General features: G+C 39.0%; 1 protein-coding gene across 2 annotated transcripts in view; it reads right to left on the bottom strand.

Annotated features, from left to right (window-relative positions):
• KIAA1217 (KIAA1217 ortholog) overlaps positions 1–26077 on the bottom strand; it is a 749802-nt gene that overhangs the window by 448451 nt on the left and 275274 nt on the right. For both annotated transcript variants that reach the window (XM_074324916.1, XM_074324914.1), the window contains exon 2: positions 18211–18331. The gene's annotated coding sequence lies outside the window, so the exon portion shown is untranslated. The remainder of the gene's footprint in view (positions 1–18210; positions 18332–26077) is intronic.

Here is a 26077-nt window from a genome sequence, read left to right as displayed (position 1 = left end):
TCTTTAAGCCATTTTGAATTTATTTTTGTATATGGTGTAAGGAGGTGGTGCAGCTTCATTTTTTTGCATGTGTCTGTCCAGGTCTCCCAGCACCATTTATTGAATACACTGTTTTTACCCCACCGTACAGTCTTGCTTCCATTGTCATAGGTTATATGACCATATAGGCACGGATTTGTTTCTGGACTCTCTATTCTGTTCCATTGATCTATGTGTCTGTTTTTATGCCAGTACCATGCTGTTTTAATTACTGTAACCTTGTAGTATAATTTGATGTCAGGTATTGTTATACCTCCCACTTTGTTCTTATTTCTCAAGAGTGCTGAGGATATCCAGGGTTTTTATGGTCCCATGTAAATTTTAGGATTATATGTTCTATTTCTGTAAAAAACATCGTTGGTAGTTTGATAGGAATTGCATTGAATATGTATATTGCCTTAGGCAGTATGGACATTTTAACTATATTAATTCTTCCTATCCATGAACATGGTATGTGTTTCCATCTATTTGTATCTTCTTTCATTTGTTTCTTCAGTGTCATAATTTTCTGAGTGCAGATCTTTTACTTCTTTGGTTAAATTTATTCCCAGGTATTTTATAGTCTTTGAAGCAATTGTAAATGGGATTTTTTTTTTTTTAATTTCTCCTTCTGATGTTCTATTTTTGGTATGTAAAAATGCAACTGATTTCTGAATATTAATTTTGTATCCTGCTACTTTACTAAGTTCATCTATCAGCTCTAATAGTTTCTTGGTGGAGTCTTTAGGGTTCTCTATTATCATGTCATCTGCATATAATGACAATTTTACTTCCTCCTTACCGATTTGGATGCCTTTTATTTCTTTTTCTTGTTTGATTGCTGTGGCTAGAACTTCCAGCACTATGTTGAATAGAAGTGGAGAAAGTGGGCAACCTTGCCTTGTTCCTGACCTTAAGGGGAATGGTTTTAGCTTTTCCCCATTGAGTATGATGTTAGCTGTGGGTTTCTCATATATGGCCTTTATTATGTTGAGATATGATCCTTCTATTCCCACTTTCTTAAGGGTTTTTATCATAAATCGCTGCTGGATTTTATCAAATGCTTTTTCTGCATCTATTGATATGATCATGTGATTTTTATTTTTCATTTTTTAATGTGGTGTATCGCATTAATTGATTTGCGGATGTTAAACCACCCTTGCATACCAGGGATGAATCCCACTTGATCATGGTGTATGATCTTTTTAATGTGTTGCTGAATTCTGTTCACTAATATTTTGTTGAGGATTTTTGCATCTATGTTCATTAGAGATATCGGCCTGTAGTTTTCTTTTTTTGTGGTGTCTTTGTCTGATTTTGGGATCAGGGTGATAGTGGCTTCGTATAAAGTGTTTGGGAGCCTTCCCTCCTTCTGGATTTTTTGGAAGACCTTCAGGAGAATAAATGATAATTCTGTTTTGAACGTTTTGTAAAATTCACCTGTAAAGCCATCTGGTCCAGGGCTTTTATTTGTTGGGAGATTGTTGATTACTGATTCGACTTCCCTGGTGGTAATCAGTCTATTCAGGTTTTCTGTTTCTTCTTGAGTTAGCCTTGGAAGGTTGTACGCCTCTAGAAAATTGTCCATTTCTTCCAGATTGTCAAATTTGTTGGCATATAGTTACTGATAGTGTTTCTTAAAATTTTTTGTATTTCTCTGGTGTCTGTTGTCACTTCTTCTCTTTAATTTCTGATTTTATTAATTTGGGTCCTCTCTCTATTTTTTTTTTAATGAGTCTGGCTAAAGGTTTGTCAATTTTGTTTATCTTCTCTAAGAACCAACTCTTGGATTCATTGATCTTTTGTATTGCTTTTCTGGTTTCTATTTCATTTATTTCCTCTCTGATTTTTATTATCTCCTTCCTTGTACTCCCTTTGGTCTTATTTTGCTGTGTTTTTTTTTCAGATCCCTTAAGTGTGAAGATAAACTGTTGATTAGTGATTTTTCTTGTTTCTTTAGGTAGGCCTGCAATGCTATGAATTTCCCTCTTAGGACTGCTTTCACGGCATCCCATAGATTTTGGGTCGTCGTGTTTTCATTTTCGTTTGTCTCAATATATCTTTTGATTTCTTCCTTGATCTCCTGGTTGACCCATTCATTATTTAGTAACATGTTATTCAGCCTCCATGAATTGGTGTGTCTTCCAGTTTTTTTCCTGTAGTTCATTTCTAATTTCATAGCACTGTGGTCAGAGAAGACAATTGGTATGATTTCAATTTTCTTAAATTTATCAAGACTTGTTTTGTGGCCTAACATATGGTCTATCTTGGAAAATGTTCCATGAGCACTTTAGAAGAACGTGTATTCTGTAGCATTGGGGTGAAATGCTCTGAAAATATCGATTAAATTCAAGTGGTCCAATGTGTCATTTAAGGCCGTTGTTTCCATATTGATTTTCTGTTTGGAAGACCTGTCCCTTGTTGTCAGAGGTGTGTTGAAGTCCCCTACTATGATAGTGTTACTGTGGATCTCTGTCTTTATGTCAGTCAATATCTGTTTTATACACTTAGGTGCTCCTATGTTGGATGCATAGATGTTTACTAGGGTTATGTCCTCTTGTTGGATTGATCCCTTTATTATTATATAGTGCTCATCTTTGTCTTTTAATATGTTCTTCATTTTAAAGTCTATTTTATCAGATATAAGTATTGCAACTCCAGATTTTTTCTCATTTCCATTTGCATGAAATATCTTACTCCAACCCTTCACTTTCAGCCTGTGTGTGTCTTTTGATCTGAGGTGAGTCTCTTGTATACAGCATATACAGGGTCTTGCTTTATCAACTCAGCCATCCTATGTCTCTTGATTGGAGCATTTAATCCGTTTACATTTAAAGTGATTATTGATAGGTACATAGTTATTGCCATTTTTAAATTTTTAGTTAGATTGTTTTCATCTTTCTTCTATTTACAGAAGTCCTTTTAGTATTTCTTGCAATGCTGGCTTGGTGGTAATAAATTCCTTTAGCTTATTCTTTTCTGGGAAGCTCTTTATTTCTCCATCAACTTTAAATGATAGCCTTGCTGGATAAAGCAATCTAGGTTGTAGGCCTTTGTTTTTCATCACTTTGAGTATCTCATGCCACTCCCTCCTGGCTTTCAATGTTTCTGTAGAAAAGTCATTTGATAGTCTTATGGGAGTTCCCGTGTATGTAACCCTCTGTTTTTCTCTTGCTGCTTTTAGGATTCTCTCCTTGTCTTTAGCCTTTGCCATTTTAACTATAATAATAATGTGTCTTGGTGTGGACCTGTTTGGGTTTATCCTGGTTGGAACTCTCTGCACTTCCTGGGCTTGTATGTTGGTTTCCTTCATCAGGTTAGGGAAGTTTTCGGACATTATTACTTCAAATATGTTCTCAATCCCTTGCTTCCTCTCTTCACCTTCTGGTATTCCTATGATGCGCATGTTGTTGCGCTTGATGTTATCCCAGAGCTCTCTTAAACCATCTTTATTGTTTTTTATTCTTTTTTTGGGTAATCTCTGCTAACTTTTCTTCTCAGTCGTCGATTCGATCCTCTGCTTCCTCTAACCTGCTGCTAATTCCTTCAAGTGAGTTCTTTACTTCTAACTGGTTTTTCATTATGATTTCTCTGTCCTTCTTTCTGTCGTCTCTAAGCTCCTTAAACATTCTTATCATCAGTGTTCTGAACTCTGTTTCTGATAGGTTGGTTACCTCTGTTTCATTTGGTTCCATTTCTGGAGGTTTCTTCTGTTCTTTTACTTGGGACATGTTTCTTTGTTTCCTCATTCTGGCTGACTCTGTGTTTGCTTCGATGTGTTAGGTAGATCCCCTAGAGTTCTTCGTTCTTGCTGGGTTATCTTATGTAGTATGTGTCCTTTATATTTGACTTGCACTACTTCGTTCTTCTCCTCTGCGTGTGCTCCAAACGTGACTCTTGCGTTGTGTCCTGTTAAAGAAGATCTTTAATTGCTTTTCGCTTGTGAGTAGGTGGGGTTAACTCCTAGGCTGACCAGTTGTGAGACTTGGCTCTGCCCACCGCAGGAAGTTCTGTTACGTGATGGTTGACCACTTAAATGTGGTTTGGCCTCTATGGGCTCTTGTGCCGGTAGAGAATTCCCTCTGGGTGTATCACTTGTAGGTCAAACTGGTAGTACTCTGGTTTGGTCTGGAGTTGGCCTCTGGGTGTGTTGAATCTTGTGCCTCTTAAGCTGGGCCCTTGTAGGGCAATTTCAGAAGAAAGCAAATCACCAAGCACAACAACAACAACAAAGAAAAAAATCAAATACATTCACATGAAAAACAACCGACAACCCACACTCAACACAGGCAAATATATCAAAGATATAAAGACAAACAAAACAAAACAAAAAACAAAAAAGAAACAAACAAAAAAAGCAGCACCAGTCTTGGCTTAATCCCACCAAGTAGTCTCCAGATTGTCCTCTGCTGTACCAAAGAGTCCTTTGTGTATTGTGCAGGCAGATCCGGTCACCTGGTGCCCAGAGTGACATTGGGACTGCAGATTTAGATGCGTGGGGCTGAGGGGTCTGGGTGATAGTTTCTACAAAGTCAGGGCAGTTTCTGCCCTTGCCTGCACCTATGCGTACTGAGAGTAGCACCACCAGCCCTGTACCCAGTTCTCCTGAGTCTTAGGGCACTTCTTCTGTGTGTGTGTGTGTGTGTGTGTGTGTGTGTGTGTGTGGCGGGCAGGAGATTTCTGAGCTGCTGAAAGCCCAGAGCTGCATCTGCCGCCTATTGCTGATCCCTGGGAATGCCTCCGCAGTTGTAATTACCCTGCCTTAGGCAGGCCAGAAAGGGTAGGGGCTTTGGATGGAGGGGTCTTCTCTCTCCCAGCCCAGCCATGTCACACTCCTCCCACAGGCCAGAAAAGGTGGTGGCTGGGGGTGGAGGAGTCTCTTCTCTCCTAGCCCAGCAAAAATCACACTCTTTCCAGCCTCTTCCCTGGGTCAGAGCTGCACACCAGTCTTCCCTGAGCCTGAGCACTAAGGCTCCTCTGTAATCTGACACTACTCCTCAGTTTAGGGGCCAGTTTAAATCTCTGGAAGGGTGGGGGTAGGATTGGAAGAGCAGGGGGAGGAGCCCAGGTATGGAGTTTGTGTCCTTTGTCCGACCTACGGCCTAACTTGGCTGCCCCCTCGGTGGGAGAGATCAGCTGTGGGACACAGGGAAAGAGCCCACCTCTTGGCTTTTGTGTTCTCTGTTCCGTCCTGGGGTCCCCTATGTGTCTGCAGCTGCAGATGCCGGCCGTGTTTCCACCGCCGCAGATGTGAGCCGCGTCCCCACAGCCGCAGATGTGGGCTGCGTTTCCACTCTGCTCCCTTCCCTCTTCCCCTGCTCGCCCAATTTGCCCACCTTCAAGTAATCCTTGCATGAGTCTCTTAGTTGTTCTGCATGATGAGCAGAGAGTCCTTTGATTGCTTATAGATGTCCCATTTGTGATAAGATCCGGAGGAGAACTCAAAAAGTGTGCCCTCTGCTGTCATTCCTATGACGTCACTCTCCTTCCAATTTTTGAGACTCATGGAAAAAAGGAGCTACAAATATTCATGTGTAGGTCTTTATGTACACATAAGTTTTCATTTTTTTTGGATAAATATCTAGGAGTTTGATTGCTGGATTGTATGGTAAGCTCATGTTAAACTTTGTAAGGAATTGCCAAACTATCTTCAAAAGTGGATGTACCATTTTGTGTTCCTTCCAGCAACAAATGAGAGTTTCTATTACTCCACATCCTTGCCAACCTTTGTTGTTGTCTGTGTTTGGGGTTTTAGCCATTCTAATAGATGTGTAATGGTATGTTATTATTGTCTTAGTTTGCAAATACCTAATGACAAATGATGTTGGAAATATTTCATATGCTTATTTGCCAACTATGTGCCATCTTCTGTGAGGTGTGTCTGCTCAGATCATTTGGCCATTTTTAAATTGGGTTGTTCATTTTCTTATTGTTGAGTTTTAGGACTTCTCTGTATAGTTTGAATGCACATCTTTAGATTTATAGATCAAATTGGGAACAACTGGCATCTTAGTAATATTGAATCTTTCTACCCATAAATGTGAATTCTCTCTTCATTTATTTAGATCTTTGATATCTTTCATCAGAATTCACACTTTTTCCCTCAAAAATCCTGTACATATTTTGTCAGATTTGTAACTAAAGTATTTCATTTTTTTGTACATATTTTGTCAGATTTGTTAAATTTGTAACTAAAGTATTTCTTTTTTTTTTTTTTTTTTGGTGCTAATGTAAATGGTGTTGTGTTCTTAATTACAAATCCAGTTGTTCATTGCTGGTATACAGGAAAGCTATTTTTTTATGTTAATTAATTTATAAGTAAATATAAATTTAATCAATCAATATAAATCAATATTAAATTAAATGAATTAAAATGATATAAAATTGCTGTGTAATGCATTATAATTATATTACTTGATATTATGATTTACTTAATTGGTTATTAATCAATAATACATTAATTAATATTTATAGGCTATGTAATTAATACCATGTTTCCCTGAAAATAAGACCTAACTGGACAATCAGCTCTAATGTGTCTTTGGGAGCAAAAATTAATATAAGACCAGGTATTATATTATATTATAGACCTGCTCTTATATTATAGTAAAATAAGACCAAGTCTTATATTAATTTTTGCTCCAACAGATGCATTAGAGCTGATTGTCTGGCTAGGTCTTTTTGGGGAAACATGGTATAATATAATAGTATCTTGTATATAATTAATTTATATAATTATATTAATTAGTAGTAACATAATTTAATATCAATATATTGTATCCTGCAACCTTGCTATAATTGCTTATTAGTTCCAACAACTTTTTTGTCATTTGTTTGGGATTTTCTCACTGTCAAATTTCTTGTTTGTCCACTGCTCACCCAGATGGGACCACAAGCTCAAGGTGAATAGCAGCATACATTCCCCATTCACTTCTTATCAAGTTTGCTACTTAACTGACAAAACTCTTGAGTCTGGATTATCCCTCTCTGACAGTTAAACTGCTGATTTTTACATCCAATGCCCGTCTCATAAAACTATAGCATTAATCAAGTTGCTGCTGGTGGTGGGGTGTTTGTGTTAACTCCAGATATGAAGGTCACAGATTCCTAGCATTCTTACCCAAAATTCTAGAAGTTTTTTCATGAATAAATTCTTCATAATTGTTGTTTGTGTTTGGTCAACTTCTAGGGCCTTTGCATGGTTAAGTTTTGACAATTTTGTCAAGTTTCTATATCTCCTTGGGGAAAAGGATTTACCGATTTTTTTACTGGTTTACTTTTAAAATATTCTCTTTGTCATTCTTGTCCTGCACTGTCACCATAATTTGTATACATGTGGATTATTTTTACTTTATCCTGCTTTGGATTTTTTGGTCTCCTTGAATCTGAGAATTGTTATGTTTTATTATTTCTGGAAATTTCCAGTCGTTAATGTACCTTTCCTCTTTCTTTTGAGATTTAATTGTTTTACTTTTTGTTTTTGGGGGCCATCTCGATTGAGATATAATTTACTATCTTCTCAGATTTTGTTCTGCCCTGATTTCCTATTATTTCCTAGGCTGGGAGTTTACAAACTGTGGCCCATGGGCCAAATCTAGTTTGCTAACTTTTTGTAAATAAAGTCTTATTGAAAATATTCAGGTTCATTTGTTTACATTATTATCTGTGGCTGCTTTTGCACTATAACGGCAGAACTGAGTAGAGACCCCATGTCCCATTAAACCTAAAATATTTACTATCGGATCTTTTACAGAAAAAGTTTGTCCACTTCTGTCCTGACACTTTAATATGACATATATTCTACCTTCCCCGCTATATTTTCCTCATCTTTAAACTCATTTTTCATACTTACCTCCTCTTTGTCTAAGTTACATTCTTAATTATTACTATTATTCTATTTTCGAGTTCACATATTCTTTCTTCAATAAGTTTAATCTGCTGTTTAAAGCTGTTTCAAATTTCAGTTATTATATTTCTCATTTCCAGGAGTTTAATTTTTTCCAATGTCACACTTTAATGTCATGTAACTTTCTGATACTGGCTATACGATTTTAGTTTCTTGAGCATATTAAATATATAAGACATTTTATAGTCCTGGTATAAAATTTTCAGAATTCTGAAATTCTTCACTTTGTTGTTTCTCTTGGCTGTTGCTAATTGTGTCTTGTTTCCTTGTGTTCAGTAATTTTTGTTTATCAGTACATGTTCCCTGGAAAGTTTTTTTCTAATATGAGGCTTAGGTTTAAAATACATTCTTTTAGAGAAGATTTGCATACCTCCTGTTAAGCCCCTGGGACACTATCAACTTGATGTCACTTTTAAACTCATATGATTTTGCTCCTCCCCCACATTTTTTTAAGCTACAGTGGTAACTTGGTAGGGTTGAACTTAGTCATTTGAAGGCAGATATTTTCTTTTTCCTGCTTCTCTCAGAATAAAGGCTGAGACAAGAAATTATGTCAATTAATGCTCTAAGAGATATGCATGTTTTTAAGCTAATCCCCCTCCTTGCTTTTTTACCTACATCTCCAATCTATCCTCTCACTCTGCTCAGCTCCTAGGCTTTGTTTCTTATCCCATGTATGACTATTAGAACCCAGATTCTGGATCACAAGGAATAGGCAAACACCCAGGGTAAATTCCTATACGGCTATGAAATTGCACTTTCATACAATGTTTAGCCTTTTAAAGAATTCCTTTACTTTCATAATAGCTCAGGTATGTTTTTTAAAAATCAGATGTTTTATTCATCCAGCATTTTGGATATCCTGTACTACAAGGCATTTTACTTAAAGTATAGTGTATCGTATCACTTAAATGGAAAAATATAGTGTTAATTTAAACCAATTCCAAATTTATTTACATTTTAAGGTTGATCTCTAATTATAAAGAAATTATATTTTAATGTCAGCATCAGTGTAGAACTATGAGGAAAAATATTGGGGAAGTATTGTTACATGGAAGTAGAAGACACTCTATTCCATCCATCAAAATTTCATTTGTAGATGTTTATTGCAAACTACTGTAGGCAGGCCTATATGCTAGCTGCAGTAGAGGATTCAAGAATATGAAGTCATAGTTCTTTGTTGCATTAGTAATTACATTTAACATTTCCCAAGGACTCACTATGTATTTTTAAATGCTTACTACTCTCAATGCTTTATATATTTTGTTATATGCAAATCTCATAACAAATATAAAAAGTATGTACTTTAGTTGCTATGCTTATTTTTAAATGAGGAAGCTGAGGTACAAAGAGGAAAGCTAATTAGGTAAGGAGCTAGTACATAATGAAATGAGGATTCAAACACTTGCAGTCTGACTGCAAAGCCTATATCCTTAACTACTATAAAATACTATATGATGTGATATCACTAATGCTGTACTACATTATACCATATTATTATATGTAAGAGGCCAAGAGTCTAATAGAAAGATAATAGATACAATGAAGAGAATAAAGACAATAAGAATTTTTGTTAAATGTCACTGTATCAGCATAGACAAGAGGATCACTATAGGTTATGGTGAGATAATCAGGGAAGCTTCATGGAGGAGCTGGAACTTAGTTGTGCTTAAGACCAACCTCAACTGTGCGTGCTAAGGTACATGAATTTTGGTGTCAAATGGTGCCTTCTTTTCTCTTATCAAAAATTGTTAACCCCATCTAACAGCATGCTAAGAAATAAACAGCCTACTGGAAAGTTTAAACCTTTGTTATCTCTGCAGAATAAAGAGCATATCCTGTTTCTTTTCCTCCATGAAAATAGGAAGATAACACTTTCAAGAACAACTTGAAGGTATGTTGGTTGCAGCCTTAGGACTAGATTGCAGTCCGAAGAATGTGACTGAAAGTTGTGTTGCTATTTCTGGACCTGGCCATAAATCTCCCAACAATCATGCAGACTCCCTCCCTTGCATTGAGATTGGGTAAGCTCCAAGATGAAAGAAACTATTTAAAGTAGAACCCTCAAAAGGGCTACCTGACTCTGATGTAACTATGGCATGAGCTATAAATAAACCTTTATTGTTTTAAGCTACTGAGAGTTTGAGGTTGCTTGCTTTAGCAGTGAGTTTTAATTACCCTAATGAAACAGATATGAATGCAGACCAGCAAAATCATAGCACAGTCCTTTATAGGGAATGTCTTGCAAGCTTCAGGAAAGTGTGCTTGCAGCCCTCAAAATTTCCTTGTGCCTCACTGTTTTCTATCTTTTACTTTGTTCGCATTAGGGGTTTTCAAGAGTGACAAGGTTGTTTGCATGACAGTCAAAAGAAAATGACCCTTGGTTTAGGACAACTTTGCTAATTATATACTATTTTAGGGTCAACATTCACTATAACAACAATATTATTATAATAGCTAATATTTATTTAGCAATTTGTAATTTTTCTTCTATGTATTTTATGTGTCTTTGTTTAATTTTCAAAAAATATATAACATGGGTATGATTATTATGCATTAGCAGCAGTTCAATGTGGTTTTAACACTGCTTAAAAAATTCTTAGTGCTCAAAATGATTTTCAAACTTCTAGAAAAAAAATAGTGCATTTTTTTTTTAAATAGTGCATTTTTCATATGTGAAGATGTAACTTGGACACATTTCATCAGCACTGATTTTTCCTAAAGTTTTGAGAATCTTTCCTGAAATACTAAAAAATACTTTTCCATCAGACTTGAGATTTCCAAATGAAGCTCATGAGTTAGATGTTGTATTGATCTAATATGCCATTAAGTGGCAAGATGATACAATTTCTCTTTTTCACATGGAATTATGGGAAATTCTCTATACTGTGGGTCCCTGTACATAATTTCTCATTTCTTCACATAATAAACTAAAGATAAAGAAGCTCTCATTTCAGTCTTTTGTTTCCAACAAGCAAATGCATGTAAACAAGCAATTATTTTTGAAGTAGTGTACTTTCTCTTACACTGTTTAAAGCAATGGTTTTTTAAATTTCAAATTGTAAACCCTATTTTCTGCCTATAAAGCAAATCACCTTTTGCATGAATATGAGAACACATAGTTTCTCCAAGTTAGCTAGTAAAAATCTCTCTCTTGCCGTAGGATATTAAATAGGCTATTAAATTCCATTAACTTAAGTGCATGCAAGTGCCCCTGGGTTAAGAGAAACATTTCTACAGATGCTATTTATCCAAAATCAAAATTGTCTTTTTTGAATAGCCATGTAACAAGGAGTCATGACCTAACATGAGGCAGGAAAAGGAAACAAACAAAGCTCCGTTTATATAAAAATGATGTTATTAAGCTCTGTAGAATGTGTTGGTGTCTCACCTACTTCTTCTCAAGCAAATATAACGGACGACATTTTATGCACATTAATTGCCCTGTTCTATAGTCAGTGGGAGGCGTATGCTGAGTACTCAGACTGTGACACATCCCATTATTAATAGTGTTATCTTGGACATGACTCTCAGTTTCACTACAAACAGAGACATTTTTTCCTCTACTTTCAGATCTCTTCAGCTTCTTTATCTACCTCCCCTTCCCTCCCCTTATGGCCACTGCTGCCACGGCCTATGACCACATTTCCCCTCTCTCCCTACATCTCAATACCAGCTTCTCTTTCTTCACCTCATGTGTAAAATTCACTGGATTTTCATCTAGTCTGCATAACTCCCAAGTTATCTGAAACCTGGTCCCAAACATAGCAGGACATTCCTGAGTTAGATTTGAGATGACAAGTAAAAACTATCTACACACAACAGAGCCGCCCAAGTAAGCAGATGACACAGAGCTTTCCATCAAATACAGCCAATTCTCATTATTTACGGTATTTATGGTCTATGATATCCATAAGGACACAAAATTAGCAGATGCTGAACCCCTGCTCCTAGCAGAAATACAGGATACAGTTCATGGGAGCCTCTACTCACATTTTCATCAGCCGATTAAAACACATAACATTGTTTTATGTGTAGTCCGGTTTAAGGACATCTTATTTAATATGCATATTGCTGATTCACGAACATGGAACTCACAGCCAACATCTCGATAACTCATACCTGAATGAAGCGTATCCAACAAATAGTTTCTCTGTAAGGCACATCTCAGTCTTCTTAGGAATACGAGAGACAACTTCTGCACTTTGCTCAGGGGTCATTTTAAATAGTGCAATAATCAACACACAGCACAAAAGTGTGAAAAACATGGCACTACACAGACCATGAAAAGGACACTTGTTTGCAGCATGAGCTGAAACAAGGAGGCAGAGCATCATCACCCTGTTGACCTTGGCTGGGAACGTGTGTGCAGTTTGGGCAACACAAACTCTTTGCCACTCTATCCTTATCTGGGAATGACCAGGAAAGCACCCTAAGTATTGATTTTGGGATTCCAAAAAATTTTAGTGAGCTGGAGAGTTTGCAAATACAGAATCTGTGAATAGTGAGAACTGATTTCAATCATAAAAGTGTTGTGGGTCCGGCCCGGTGGCTCAGGCAGTTGGAGCTTCGTGCTTCTAACTCTGAAGGCTGCCCATTCGATTCCCACATGGGCCAGTGGGCTCCCAACCACAAGGTTATCAGTTCGACTCCTCGACTCCTGCAACAGATGTTGGGCTGCGCTCCCTGCAACTAAGATTGAACACGGCACCTTGAGCTGAGCTGCCTCCTGGATGGCTCAGTTGGTTGGAGTGCGTCCTCTCAACCACAAGGTTGCCGGTTCAACTCCTGGAGTCCCGCAAGGGATGATGGGCTGTGCGCCCTGCAACTAGCAACGGCAACTGGGCCTGGAGCTAAGCTGCGCCCTCCACAACTAAGATTAAAAGGACAACAACTTGACTTGGAAAAAAGTCCTGGAAGTACACACTATTCCCCAATAAAGTCCTGTTCCCCTTCCCCAATAAAATCTTAAAAAAAATAAAAATAAAATGTTGGAGGTTAGGATGGTATCACTGACCAAAAATATATATATATATAGTTCCAGTTTTAAAGGGTATATTTTCTACTAACTGAGGCAGGTGGAAATCAGTGCCAGCTTAATCCAGTTAAAGATTAAAGTTTTGTTGAAACTGTGTTTAAAAGCCTTAAATTCTCTTATCTCTACAGCAGGGGTGTCAAAACTGCGGTCCGCAATCCATTGTTAATCAGCCCGCAGCAAATTCCAAAAATATATTTAGTTTACTTAAATAAACCAGGTGAGGCAATACGTACTTCACCTCAAATGAGTGGCCCAGCTGTTTCTGTATTTTACCGCATATGGCCCTTGGTGAAAAACGTTGAAAAAAGTTTGGACACCGCTACTCTACAGGGTGCTTCTAAGTTATAGTTCATCATAATGGATATTGCATTTCTGAAAGTTCCGACTTAAAAAAAAAAAAAAAAAAAATCCCAGGCCTACAGGGTTCCAGCCTCTAAACAGAGTGTTCAGTCTTGTCTTTTTGGAAATTCCTCATTCAAAGGCACAATGGAGTATTTTCCCCAGGAATCCTGGAGGAAGAGACTCCTATCTTTCCCATCAAACACTTCGGTTTTCTGTGACTGAAGAATTCTTTTCTTGCCATTCTCTCATTATCCTGCCTAATATTTTTATGCAAAATGGCACTCACTGAGCTTTAGCTTCTTGGATGAGTTCTTAGCAGGATCAAAGAAGCAACGGGGTCGAGGATGGGCTTAGAGGAGTCTGCTTTAGAGAACTTCTAGAAGTATGAGCTGGGTTTTAAATGGTGAGGTTTGACGTGGAGCCCTGATCCTGTGTTTGCCCCGTTTGGTTTAATCTTTGGGATTTACATTGTGACCTGTTTCAATGGGACTTTAAAACTGTGTTTCAAGTCCTTTGTGATGATGAGTCCTGAAATATTCTGAGAGCAATACGATCCTGTTCTCAAGGACTCACAGCGGAACTGAAACTGGCACCACTGTCTGCAGAAACACCTTAGGTCTGCTTTAGATTGCAAAATGGAAATCAACTTTCAAAGTGTTTGTCAAGTTGCCTTTGGGTTTTGTGAAATGTAGAAAGGGTTCTTTCTTTTTGCTTAACTTTTTTTAGTTATATGAAATGTCACTGTCAATTCTTTCTAAACATAGAATCATGCCTTTGGAACTTGGGAAAGAAAATCCACGTGAAACATCTACCCAAATGTTATTGGAGGAAGGCTGGCTCGGAAAAGCCTTTGTTCTGGGGCCAGAGCTGCCACGGTTCTTCCATCACATCAATGTTTACAGTGAAAAACACACTGACCAACAATCCACAAAAACAACCAAATACCAATTACTGAAGAAGAAAACTTCTTCAGTGAGAGGTAAAGAAGGGCAAAGCATCATGACATAAGTTTAAAATTTCTTAATTAGAGCAGTAAATTGAGAGTTGCATTGTCCCTGTAACTGAGTGCCTTTGCTGCAAGAGAAACCCACAACTTATCTGAATCTGGTTTCTAGAATGTTAACACAGAGGAAATCAGCAGTCTGCCTTTTAGGATGCTGGTGGGGACAGAAGGGTGGGGGGTGCGGGGTGCGTGTGTCATGTGTTTGCCTTGTTGAAGATAATTGCCCAGAAGAAAGTACCTTTCCAGTATTTGGAGGTCCCATATGTAATGCTACACATAGAGGCTTTATTCTTCACCTCTGCCTGGCTCACTAGCTGTGTGACCTTGGCCAAGAGACTTAGCCTGCAAAGGCCATGTCTCTTCAACTGTAGACTGGAGTTTATTACCAAAGTTTATTGTCACACTGAATTGTTATCTTAGCAAGAGAATGGATTGACAGCCTTTGAGTGCCTTGCATTCAAGAAGTGATGGTTCATTATTTCTGCATCATAATCCCATCTTTTGGTCATTCTGCACTTCCCATGCCTCCCTTCCATGGTCAGTTGGAGCCCACATCCCAGGGAGGGAGTGTTTGGGATGACAGATGCTTGATAGGCAGAAGAACCTGTCCAGGGCCAGAAAAACAGTCAGGCACGAGAGGAGAAAAGAAGTTAGCAAAATGCAAAGTGTCTTTATTACAACTCAACTGGTTTTAAAGTTTTCATTTTTTTCTAGAAAATGTGTTTTCTTCCTCTCAGGGAACTAAGAACATATGTGCTGCCTGGCAGATGTTTTCTGCAACTTTCTTAAAGTTGGGATTGGAGAAAGCTGATTCACAATTTCTTACACTGCACGTGTGAAATCTTTCAAGAAAACTTGGAGCGGGGAGAGCCACAGGACTTTGGATGACGCTCTCAATTGCTTTGCAATTAAATCGGTAAAAAAGAATTGATTGATTATTTGCTTCTATTTCTGACCCTTCTATACTATTTTTTAATCAGCATAAAGAGATGGGTTGAACAAAAAAGAATAAGACTGAAAAGTACAGAAAGAGGGTAACATTTGTAGAGCGGTATAGGGTCCCTAACACCCATGCAGAACACACCAGATCAAGGAACTTGCCTCTGCAGTATGTCATATGAGGTGTCAGGGGTCATGTCTGACTGCCTATGGACAAGACACCCACAAGGCACCCACACAGACAGACTCATTCGGTGTTCTGAGTTTTCTTTCAAAGAAAGTATTTTACACATCATATATAAATTAAAAGGAAGTCTAACAAGCATCATTTGTTGCCCCTGAAAAGGGCCATAGACCCCACAAAGTATTTCCTTTAAGCACTTTCTAGGGACTATTTCTGGCAGAAGGCCTTCATCTGCTCAGTGGCCATTCTAGAAGCCAAAGCTGGACTGTGTGGGTAGGGAGCTGACCTACCGCCACTTGACCAATTGCAATCACAGACTGAGATCTCTGTCCGAGGGCAAAGCTCCCCATCCCAGAAAGCAAAAGAGCGCCAACTCCCCCCACAGAGGACAGAGGAGAAGTTAGAAGCCAGAAACACGAACTACAGGGTAAGGGTAGTGGCTTCTGCTTGATTCCAGAGCTCAGTTCAAATCTTGGGCTGACTACTTCATGACTGCACCACCTTGTGCAAAGCACTTAACCTTTGTGGAATCCGGGTTCCCTGTGTAAATGTGCCTGGTGGGGAGGATTAAAGGATACCACATACACTGCACGGAACATGGCACACAGTAGACTTTGAATAAATAGTGGTTATTATTTTGTATCATTATGATTAGCCACAATCCTAGGATTGTTAACTTCACCCATGCTGTAATTTGAAACACATTTATTCCATACATTCTAGGGCACTTTCAAAGCCTTTTACTCAAATACATTATCTAGCTTGGGCTTAAAAAGAAATCTCTGTATATGTTCTGCTCTGCTTATCAAAGGCTCTCCATAATGCTTACTCAAGGGTAAATCAATTACACAGGATACTGTTCTGCCTTCTCTTATTCTTCTTGAACCACATTCCATGTGGTAATGGGTCAATTTCTTTACTTCCTCTTCCCTCCTACCGCAGTCCATACCCTAAAAAGATGCCAGTTAAGTTTTAATCTTCCTCTGAAAGTGAATTTTCATCTCTACTTTAAAAGTTATTTGAAGTAGTGCGACTTTCTTTGAGTGCCCTCCAACCCCAATCCATGCAACAAAATAGTAATGAGAGGATATTATTAGTGCTTTTGCCAGAGTCCTCCCACTGAGCACGACGACTTTGTAATGAACTATGCATCCATAAACGGTTGACTCTTTGATCTCTGGCTGCTTGTACAGCTCTAAAGAGAAAGACATTCCAGTCCAAGCCACACAAAGAGAGAGGAACACACGTTATTTATGGGAGCCCACTGACTCTAAGTTTAGCCTGGCCCTTTCAAGACTCAAATACACACATCATTTTGACTGCCAAATCTCTCCCTCCCGTTATGGTGTCTAATGGGGCGGTAGTGTAGGAATGTCTGATCTCTGGCTTCTCCTTGGGGTGAGAAAGGTAGCTGGTTTGGCCGAGATACAGACACAACAGTATTTATAGAGACAGTGGAAAATCGACTCCATATGGCTACAAAGGGAAATCAGAGTAAATCACCGGGAGCTAAGAGGACTCCTGAACTCTTTTTCTGAGGCCAGTTCAGCTTCTGGCTGAGAGTAAACAGGACCTACTAACCAGCTCTGGAGCTGCACAAAATCCATCACCCACATGCTTTCTTTTATCTGGCGGTGTTCCACCAACACTGTCACTTCACTGAAAGAGGGGAGATACTCTCCTTGATTCCTTGAATTCAGAAGCTAATTTGCAAGTCTGACCCCTGTATTACTCTGACCTTCATTTGTCATAGCTGGTGCAAACATGGGAGCCATGAATTCCCTGTTCTGAAGTTGAGGAAGCAAAGTTCAATGAGTTTTTGTTAGTGATTTTTGGATCGTAATGTTCTTAGGTGATCTGCAGTGTGGCTGAGTGTTGATTTACACTGCTCACTAAGGCACAATCCAAGTTGAATTAAGACTGTACTAGGACAGGATCTAGCTATTCTCTTTCCTATCTTCCTCTGGATCAAATATCAAAATTTTACACTGTGCTGTCAGAATGGTGAAGGCTGTCTGAGGACCTCTGTAATGGGAGAAAATTCAAAATGGAAATTGCTTTTATTAGTGTAAAATATCAAACTGGTAGATTTATGGTCATTATTTGGGCCAAATGAATACAAATAAAGCTGGGGGACTATTTGGTCATCCCACCATGCCAGACACTCACGTCCACCTACGTAGGATGGTTTGTGCAAAGCAAAAGGACCTCGATGAAATTGGAAACGTTATTTTTCCAATTTCTACTTTTGTGGGATCCTGAGTTTGATCAAAGTCATATTATTGGTGAGGTCTAAAAGGAACTCCTGTTTTTTATTCACGCTATTCATTCTATTCATTCCATAGACACAAATTCATCAGATACCTTCATCACAGGTCCATAGTTGTTTGCCAAATTTCATGTTTTTTGTACATTCCCTTATTCTTCAGTCATTTTGGTGGTTTCAAGCCAGAGGCTGAACACAAAGACAGGTATATAAGTGAATATAAAACACTGCCTGAAAACTGACACATATGTCTATGGCACTGACTGCAAGCCCAAAGAAAGAATGGCGAAAAAATATAAAACAGCTGCATATCAGAACAAATGGGCATTGGGAAAACTCAGGCATTTTGTGCCAGTGGGCCCAGGGAAGGGCTTAACGGAAGCCAGAAGCTACGTTGTATAGCTAGGCCTTTAGCTCATAATCCATTCACTGTCAAGATAATGGATGCTTATTTTATTATTTAATAAAAAGAGAGACATTATTTAAAAAGAAAATGAGAAGGAGGAGTACTCACAGATAAGTAGTACAGACTTTTGGGGCAATACAGAGGGCTCTGTATTGGGGCTCCACGTCTGTCTCCAGAACACAGAGAGCACACAGTGCAGTCAGTACAAATTCAGGACCTGTCTCTCCATCTGAAAGATGCAAATAATAAAATGATTGTTTCCAACAAGTGACCACTAACTGAGTAATTGAAAATTCATGCTGATTAAAAGAACACAGGAACAACAAAGCGTACTATGTATACGAGGTCTGCCAATTAAGTTTGCGAACTTGCGCTTACACTGGCAGCGCTGTACAAACAGCTCGATAAGATTTCGTAACCTTGGTATATCCGTGTCTCACAGCTGGGTTCATGTCAACATGTGGCAGTGTCTTGCTGAGTGGTGCTCATTATTGTTGTTGCGTGTTTTTATGTGCTGTCGTGACAATGTGTGAGCTTGAATTAGAGCAACAAACAAACATTAAATTTCTTGTTAATCTTGGCAAGAGTGGAAGTGAAATCAGGGACCTGTTAGTCCAAGTTTATGGGGATAAAGCCATGAAGAAAACAGCAGTGTACAAATGGATTAAATGTTTTTCTGAGGGGAGAGAGCGTGTCACTGGTGAAGAGAGGTCAGAGTGGCCAGTAACAAGCAGAACAGACGAAAACATTGCAAAAATTTGTCGAATAGTGCATCAAAACGATCTGCTGACTGTGAGAAGCATAGCAGACCAAGTAAACATCAATAGAGAAACAGAAAAGTCTTAATTGAAAATCTTGGCATGAGAAAGGTCTGTGCAAAAATGGTGCCAAAGGAGCTCACCTATGAACAAAATCAAAGAACAGTTTAGGTTTGGAGAGGCCAGACGATGTTTTGGAACATGTTATCACTGTTGATGAAACACAGGCGTACCAATATGACCCTGAAACAAAGTGTCAAAGAGCACAATGAAAGTCAGCCAATTCACAACCAAAAAAGTTCTGTCAGTCCAAATCAAGGGTCAAAACAATGTTGTAAACCTTTTTTGATATCAGAATTTGAATTCCATTATGAATTTGTACCAACTGGACAAACAGTTAACCAAATTTACTATTTGGAAGTGCTGAAAAGGCTGAGTGAAAAAGTTAGACAAAAATGACCTGAGCTTTTTGCCAACAACTCATGACTCTTGCATCACGACAATGCACCAGTTCACACGGCACTGTCTGTGAGGGAGTTTTTAGTCAGTAAACAAATAACTATTGAAACACCCTCCCTACTCACCTGGTCTGGCCCTCAGTGACTTCTTTCTTTACCTGAAGATAAAGGAAATATTGAAAGGAAGACATGTTGATGACATTCAGGACATCAAGGGTAATATGACAACAGCTCTGACGGCCATTCCAGAAAAAGAGTTCCAAAATTGCTTTGAAGGGTGACTAGGCATTGGCTCAGTGCATAGCTTCCCAAGGGGAGTACTTCAAAGGTGAATGTAATGATATTTAGCAATAAGGTATGTAGCGCTTTTTCTAGGATGACTTCGCGAACTTAATTGTAGGATCTCGATGATGATGATGATAATAATTATATATATAGTTTGTAGCACTTAATGACTTGTAATCACGCATACCCCTTTGTACAATGTACCCAAAGTTAGAGGTTTTAACTTCTAGTTTTCCACAAAATATGAGCTGGACACCACAATAGAAGGTAAACACATGAAACTAGATCATCCATGAGAATAAGAGCAAGCTTATAGGTGGGGACAGCAGGAAACCACAAGAGGACAATTGAGAATCAGAGAGGCTGAGTGAAAGGCTGAACCATCTCCGATTCGCCTCTCTGCCCCTTTGTTGGGGAGTGACCAGGCAGTTGCAATTGCTGTACCACTTAAATAAATTCCATTAGTCATATCAAATGGGAAGTAACCACGAGATTAAGGAAAAGTGGGGAGGCTGGGCCACTGAAGAACGTGAGTTGTCCAACATAAAGATTTTGAAATTATGGATGAGTCTGAGAGGCACCTCTTCTGTGGAGGAAGATTCAAGAAAATTGAACTTGACATTGCACCCTTCCCCTATATTCAGCAGATTTCTATGTTGCTGGAAGCTGTGGTGAGTTTAGGTGATGTCAGTGAACTGAGTGCATGCAGAATAGTACAGCCCTTTAGAACATTTCCTCAAGTGGAAGTTTATTTATATTAACATTCTTAAGATCCAGAGAAACACATTGCTAACTGGACAAAAAAATCATGGATGAAACTATGAAAAAAAGTCATTGAACACAATTAAAATGTGTCACGAACACATGATTGAGTGTTGACACTAAAATAGCCATGATATTAAAATTTGAACTGTGCCACAAGTAAAATGTATCACAAACATATTACTGAGTTTTGACCCTGAAATAGCTGTTGTTATTAAATTTTTAAAATATTGGCTATGTCCATACAATTTAGATTACTTCTTATGCTGAGTTCAATTAGTTATGAATGCTATTATAATGGAGACTAGTCCCCCAGCTATGCGAATCTATATTCCAGCCACCAATGCCGATTCTGCTACTGCATCATGAGACTTCATGCACATTCTTACTTACTCTGTGTTCTTCCTTTGTTTAAAATTTGTGACAGCATTTCCTCCACTCACCCTACTCAGTTTCACAGGCTATTGGATGACACAAACATTATGAAATGCTGAAAACTGAAAATCACTATATCAACTACCCGGTACTTTAACAAGGCATTCTACTAAGGCCATTAGCATCCCTTTTAATCCTAACGACAACTCTCTGCCAAAGGTAGAATTAATTCCCCATTACCCAACAGGAAAGAGAGTCTCCAGGCTAAAAATTATATCCCTAGTGAGTAGAGGACTCAGGATTTGAACACGGGTCAGTCTGATTTCAAAGTGGGGGATCCTTCCATATACATAAACCACTGACCCGGCCAAGAAGTGATTATTTTACTAAATAAAATATTCTCAGCACAGCTGTTTGATTGCTTTGCTAATAAGAAAGGCAATAACTGGCTTATACTGAGTGCCAAGCTTTGCTCCGCACCTATTAGTTTACACAATCATCATGACAACACTATGAGCCAGGCATTATTACCCTCATTTTACAGATGACTGTGCTGAAGCTCACGGAAGTCAAAGTTGTCCCAAATCACCTCGTATGCAGCAGAGCAGGATCCCAAACCCATGTCAGCCTCACTCCACAGCCCACTCTCAACAGCTACCCTGCTTCTGTCTTTGTAATAGTGTGCAATTCTGTGTCAATAAGTTTACTGCTTGGGACAAAAACTCCCAAGTTGTTCCCACCATCTCCCCCTTTTCCTTGAGTCGCCTCATCTAACCGCCCACTCTGGCCTCCCATGACACCACACCAGCTTTCAGATGACCCCTTCTTCCGAGGTTAAGAGCCCTGCCTTCCCAGGGTTGGCCCAACTGCATTCCTGTTCCAAACACCCATATGAGTCTTCTCTGCTCCTCTTCCCAAAAATCTTTGCTCCGGTGGTTGCCATTTCACTCCTTCTTTCTCCTACCTACTCATACTATGCAGGTAAGAGAAAAGAAGGGCAAAATCTGGTGAATTCAGACTAATTGGGGCAGGTAATTAAAGAGTGTATTATACCATATTTTCAAATACATATAGTTTTATTACTTTTATACAAACAGGGTAACTTTACACTGTTAAAGTGGCCAACAGGAAATACTGAATGGATTTTGTTATAATGAATGAATAAGAACATTTACAACTATTTGCTTGTTAAAAAAATAAATGACTACCTTAAACGTACTTGGTGATACCTGAAAACCCTGTCTTTGAATAAAATAAAAAGGCCCCTGAAATATTTTTTAATATTGTTACCGAGTTTTAAAGATTCTGAGAGAGTTTACTTAGTAAATATTAGCTTCAAACCAGCTGAACCCCAATTATTTCAAAATGTAAAGACTGAGATAAGAGGGAAATGAAAATTACTGAGCCTGAATGAATTAAATTAGATTGTTTGGCTCCTGCAAAGTACTATTAATAGCAGAATTATGGAAAACATCCTATGATTAGAGTGACATGTTAATCATCAGACGGCTATGCTGTGCTGGCACAATTTTTATAAGAAAAGCAATTGTGAAACTTGCCCCTTTCTGCACAGAATTTCTCCCTCTGGTCCACTGGCTACCAGTCAAATTTTCTCACTGGAGAAATACAAACTAGCCGCATCACTAGATACAATACGAGAACGTAAAATGAGATTTCTCTTAAATGTGAAATAGTTGATGATATTCAGAGTTAAAGAAAATACTATCTGGAGAGTCTAAAGGTCAGGAGTTTTGGTTAATTTAGTTCCTATTAAATAAAGCATGTAAACCCTTTGCTAGTTGTTGCAGGTTTAATGGGAACTGAAGGTGGTATCTGGAGCTGAAGATAGGACCTCATTCCTGCCCTCCATGCCTGATGCCAACCCCATACAGGTATGCTTTTACGGAGTTGGATTGAAATATATTAACCATGCTTAGAACAGTGTTATGAACACTAGAGTGATCTTAATAAACTAGCAGAGGGCACATATAATTTTTTTAAAAACGATTTTATTGGGGAAGGGGAACAGGACTTTATTGGGGAGCAGTGTGTACTTCCAGGACTTTTTTCCAAGTCAAATTGTTGTCCTTTCAATCTTAGTTGTGGAGGGTGCCATTTAGCTTCAAGTTGTTGTCCTTTCAGTCTTGGTTGTGGAGGGCGCAGCTCAGCTCCAGGTCCAGTTGCCGTTTTCTAGTTGCAGGGGGCACAGCCCACCATCCCTTGCGGGAATCGAACGAGCAACCTTGTGGTTGAGAGGACGCACTCCAACCAACTGAGCCATCCAGGAGCCCAGCGGCAGCTCAGCTCAAGGTGCCGTGTTCAATCTTAGTTGCAGGGGGTGCTTCCCACCATCCCTTGCGGGACTTGAGGAATCAAACTGGCAACCTTGTGGTTGAGAGCCCACTGGCCCATGTGGGAATCTAACCGGCAGCCTTCAGAGTTAGGAGCATGGAGCTCTAACCGCCTGAGCCACTGGGCTGGCCCCACATATAATTTTTATTAGCCAGAGTTTTCTAATAAATTTTGCCTCTATAATGAATATAGGGGGGTGGCGTGGCAGGGGGAGCTGTCCAAAATTCCAGGCCCCTTTCCCTTGCTGGGAAATTCTCTCCCAGCAAGGGAGAGTACAGGCTTGTTGTGAGAACCTGTCCCCTTGCCCTCCAACCTCAAGGAGCTGAAAGAATCAAAGCTTTCTCTGAACTTTTCCTCTCTTTCCAACTATCAGTTTTCAGCAGTCCGGGCTGCCAGGGTCCAGACAGGTGAACTAAGGTCCTCCCTGAACCCCAAGAGAAAGACTCAAAGACAGTGGGATGGTTAGACACAGTGGGGCAGCAAGGGATGGCTGCAGCCTTTATTGGCCTGTGGGCGGGCGCTAGACATTCAGGCGGGGACACACAGAGATTTGGGTAGGTGCCCACTGGAGGCACAGGCCGGGCAACCCAGGTAAACTCGACTAACTCTGGCGTGCAGTCTCCCCATTCGCCCTAGAATCGGTCGTGGGATGTCCGTGGCCCACGTTTCTAGGGGACGCCCTAGACCAAGTTGTGGGAGATGAACAGTGAAGGGACGCCTGTTTGTTCTTCCTTTCAAATGGGTAATCAGCCCTCATGCACCCTCAACCCCTGAATTACATCTTGAAACACTGGGACAAATTTGACTCTTAGACTCTGAAAAAATGGCACCTGGTCTCTTGTTCTGAAGTTTGGTCTCAATACAAGTTAGAAGATAGGGAAACCTGGCTTCCTGAGGGAAGTAACAACTATAATACTATCTTACACTTAGTTTTATTTTGTAAAAGGGATGGCTAGATGTGCCAGATTTCTAGAAACCCTCACTGGGGACACAAAAAAGGGAACTAAATTGATAGTAAAGAAAAAAAAAAAGGAGCTCTACCCATCTCCTAGTCCACCTATACACAGGAATACCTGAGGCTGAGGTAACTGAAGGAAAAAAGTGGCACGTTTAAAAACCAAGCAGCTAATTCTCAAGCCAGACCCCCGCCCCTTACTCCTCTGCTCTGGTTCTAAGTCCTGCAGGGACAACCCTCAGTGGGATTCATTGTAAGGGAAATTGCCTTTAGATTGGATCCCAGAGTACTAACATTCTAAATAAGCCTACTTTTAAAGTCATGTTATCTCTGTTACAGAATTGTCAAGAAAATAGCTTAGCTTATTTACTTTGGGATCTCATGGAGTTAGGAACTAATAAAATATTAACAGATAAAACTTTTCAATAAATATAGTGTGGATGTTTGGACAAGATTTCTCACCATCTATTGGAAACTTAAAATTTCAGTTTTACTAAATTGTGTTAAATGATAAAATTATTAAATATCTAGGTATTTCAAAATAACAAAATGCTGAGGTGTTAATTATTAGGTAGGTCTAAGTTCATCTATTTCTGGCTTCTTGTCACAGGAATGTTGAGATAAATTAAGATCTGTTAATGAATATGTCTTATATTTTATTATGAAAGCCTATGCTTTTGAAGATTACCGAATATATCCCTGGATTTGCCAGTGGAAGTGCTAATTGTTTGCTTTTGGTTGTCAGTAAAAATTAAGGTCATGGATTCTAACATGGAAAAAAATGGTGTGTGTGTTTCAAGGAAGGCATGAGGTATGGAAATACATTTTTGAAGGTACTGAAAGAAAACAGTTTGTCCTAAAGATGGTTATTTCTGAATCAGTGAAAAGAGACAAACTAAGAAGGACTGGGAAAGTCGTAGAAGGTTTGTGAGAAGTTTTGAGAGTTTTATATATAGTGACGCTAAATATAATTTAGTAAATTTAAATCTCAAAGGTAAGCTAGTACAAAATAAGAGTTAAGTTTTCTCTCTCTACTAAGATAAAGTTTGTTAGACTATAGGTCTGCTACTCATATTATGAAAAAGTTTTCGGCCTAAAAAAAGCGAAGATTACATATGTCACCAAACTAACTTTCTATGTTTTATATTTTCTCAATCAGGTCCTTGGTTACTCAAAAATTAAATCTAAAAACTAAGTTTTGCTAATAGTTAAGTACACTTCTATATTTTAGAACTGCTAGAGCTCATGTGCCCTCTGTGGTATCAGCTATAGGCCAATATAAGGAAGCTTAGCCTAATATTTTCCCCTAACTGGCAGGGAATTCTAATGGCTCTGGTCCACTGTTACATCTCTGATTAAGAGACTCAGATCCTAGAGAAGGCCGAGAATTTGTTTAAATGTCTTTAAGCAAGACAGGAAAATGAGGAATAAGGAAACAGTGAGACAAGAGGATGAGACCAGAGACAGGCCAAACTTTTGGCCACAGTTATAGACAACCCAGGGCTGAAGCCACCTCAAAGCACCTCAAAAGCCCCAGAGAGAAGACACCAGATAAAGGAGTTTGCTTTAGATGTGCAAACCCAGACCACTGGAGTAAGGAGTGTCCTAATCCTCCAAAACAGCCTAAAGGGCACTAGAGGAGGGAGTACCCCTTGTTCTGAAGGGAGCAGGGACCAACTCCCTCCCCCAAAATGGCTGTAATCACTGTTGGGCCTGAAGTTCCCAGCGGCTCCCAAGCTATTCTCATCACAGGGGGTAAAACTGCGGGTGACCCTGATGTGGCAGATAAGCCTATTAATTTCCTAATTGATATAGAAGCCATTTATTCTGTCTCAACTGCTCACTCTGGACCTATTTCCTCTGAAAACTGCTTAGTTGTAAAGAAAAAGACAGCCCCCAGATTTGGGCTCATTTTACTCAGCCTGTTCCTTATCATTGGTCTATACCTTAAAGAAAATGTAAAATAAACAAATTAAACTTAAAAAGGACTCTAGAAAAGTTTTATCAAAAGACCTCGAAGCCCTGGCTCT

Source organism: Rhinolophus sinicus, linkage group LG02, assembly GCF_036562045.2.
Source record: "Rhinolophus sinicus isolate RSC01 linkage group LG02, ASM3656204v1, whole genome shotgun sequence".
NCBI lineage: Eukaryota > Metazoa > Chordata > Mammalia > Chiroptera > Rhinolophidae > Rhinolophus > Rhinolophus sinicus.
This window is presented reverse-complemented; position numbering and strand designations above follow the sequence as displayed.